The 2,842-nt window shown below is 28.2% G+C and overlaps 1 long non-coding RNA gene across 1 annotated transcript; it reads right to left on the bottom strand.

The window, feature by feature from the left end:
• Positions 1 to 338: 338 nt before the first annotated feature.
• LOC131958389 (uncharacterized) lies at positions 339 to 2,071 on the bottom strand. The gene is made up of 3 exons (XR_009389229.1): positions 1,958 to 2,071; positions 1,147 to 1,208; positions 339 to 492 (listed from the first exon to the last, which is right to left on the bottom strand). It is a non-coding gene; the product is annotated as an uncharacterized LOC131958389 (long non-coding RNA).
• Between the last annotated feature and the right edge of the window lie 771 nt (positions 2,072 to 2,842).

The following is a 2,842-nucleotide window of genomic DNA, read 5'->3' as shown; positions in this document are numbered from 1 at the left end:
TTCAATAACGTTATGTAATTTGAAAGATGAAAAAAAATTGTAACAAAATTATTGAATGAAACTATTACTTTTTATTGCAGCATTTCTTTTTCCTGTAGCACCATATAAGAGAAGATAGGCTTATCACAAAAGTTCCTCCCCCTAAAGGAATTCCAATTTTAATTCCTATTATACTTTGTTGTGAATCAGAACCTAAAAAATATTTTAGGATTGCATTAATATTATAATATATATATATATGTATATATATATTTATATATATATATATATATATATATATATCAGATTATAAAAAAAAAGTATCGGGTATTTTCTGATATGATTTTCGTTTTACCTGCATTGTCTTTCAAACCTATATTTCGTATCGATACTGGATTATCATTTAAAGTAACTTCCCTATTCTCCAGTTTTTTTAATGACGTAGTTAATTCTATTTCTAGTTTGGTGTTCTCTTCAATGAAAATGTTAATGTCTGCTATCAAACTGCCCTTCCTAAAATGAGAAAAACAAAGTATTTAAATAAGTAATAATATAATTATAACATACAAATATTATCCACATATTAGGATAACGTCATTACAGAAATGTGTCGATCAATACCTAAGTAACAGATAAGGCAGTAGGATAGGGCGCAGATAAAAATGTACCTATTAAATTGTGTTTGTCCCTACAACTATAATAATGTATTGAACCGTAGGATTAGTGCTATTGAGAGTTGTGTATGTTTCAGGTGTGCGATTATATGAAGAATGAAGTTTTTTGTGGGGTAGAATGACACAAGGTAAAGAAAAGCTAGTTGTTTTGGTAACAGTTAGAAAGAGTAAACAACTTTGGGTAATCTTTGAAGGGAACATGTGTTGCCGACATGGGTGTTCGGGGAACGCCCATTATGTAGTCAAGGCTCTTTTACATCTGATTTCTACTTTTCATATCTACATGGATTGATTAAAATGAATGCATCAATGCGTCTCGTTGAGTCACGACTGTCCAAACTACTTCTTTGTAATATGAAGTGGAAGCTATATGCAATATTTGGCACTTGATCAAATCCCTCTCGTGTGAGAAAACTAACTCGTCGAAGCAGTTGGTTCAATTGGATGTTTTAAGGAAGTAGTAAACTATAGATATTTTTTTAAAAATACGAACCTTAAATCAATTACTTTAAGCTGTATAACCTTAATATTAGCATAGGCTAATTCTTTAAGCATCTGAAAAAATACAATGTGCACTTTATGTTAGTATGTAAGAAATGTATTTAAAGACTATAATTAATGTATTGATATATTCATTTCTAGAAACACTTTTAATTATAAAAGTTGACATCAAGTACTTTCTTTACTTATTTTCACATGGCTTGCATGGAAAACTATGTTGCTTATTCAAAAGTTTAACGCATTATGAAGCTAAATTTTCTGTCGGCTATAGCCTTTACGATACGTCTGTTTGCTATTTTTACTAGGTTCCATCACTACTATCAATTTTAATTTTAGAATACCCTTGAAAGTTCTTCTAATTTGAGTATACAATAAATTTATCTAGATCTACCAAATAACTAGATTAATTAAACATATCGAAGGAAAGTATGCCACAACAAAAGTGATTTGGTTAAAAGAAAAGTAAGTATAAAACGCCCAATAAATAATTGAGATTTTTTATTTAACTATTTTAGTCATTATTCGACCAGACGACCAGACAAACGAGTGAGTGGGTGGGTGAGTGAGCGAGTGTGCGAGGAGTGAATTACAAAATACATAAATACATACACACACACACATATATATATATATATATATATATATATATATATATATATATATATATATATATATATACATAACTACATCTACATGTATGCATTTACATAAATACATAAATATCAAAATAATTTATTTTATTTTATTTTAACAAGCACTTAAGTCACTTTAAGTGTCTGTACTTTTTTGGACAAAAGTATTACTTGAGATTCTACTTCATACGTTAATTTCTTGTAATCGGTGCTTTTCTTATTGTCTAACTGTAGATCTTCTGACGTTAAGTTAAAAACTACTTGTATATCATATGACGATGTTGCTGAAAAAAAATATATATAAATATATAAATTATATAAATATATATATATATATATATATATATATATATATATATATATATATATATATATATATATATATATATATATATATATATATCCACACCAGTGTTAGTTTCCATAATTACGAAAGTTTTACTAACATTAAAACAAAAAAAACGTAAACAAATTTGTAACACGAAAACCAGCAGCCCTAATACTTAACCAAACTTCGAACTACATGAACATTATATGACATTTGTAAAGCCCTGTCAACACCATAATATATACAAACCCACTCCGACCACCCTCAATAAACAACCTACACAATTACACAAATCATAATAAAAAGTGGCTTTCTTTTTACCCCTATGTCGATTTTTACAATATTATGTGTGTATGTATGAATATGTATGTATGAGTGTATCTGTAAGAGTATGAATAAGTACGAGAGTGTATACATGTGTGTGAGTGTGTGTTAGAGTGTTTAAATGAGTATGTTTGTGAATGTGTGTGTATGAGTATATGTATCATTGTGTTTGTGTATGTGCATATGTTGATCAATGAACTAATCTCCATTTTTTTACAAGGTGTACTTTCTGGTGAGAACGTGAACATTGAATAAATAACTAACAATGTTTTGGAATCATTTCCGAAAATTAATGGATAGCGTTATTCTCATTAGAGAAAAGTACTTTGCATTTATAGAAGATGTTAAGCAAGCTAAAACAACCCAGACAAAAGAAACTGTAGATTATAGTTGATTTAAATATG

Source organism: Physella acuta, unplaced genomic scaffold (assembly GCF_028476545.2).
Source record: "Physella acuta isolate Inbredline_101_S28 unplaced genomic scaffold, ASM2847654v3 ptg001325l, whole genome shotgun sequence".
NCBI classification, from domain to species: Eukaryota; Metazoa; Mollusca; class Gastropoda; family Physidae; genus Physella; species Physella acuta.
This window is presented reverse-complemented; position numbering and strand designations above follow the sequence as displayed.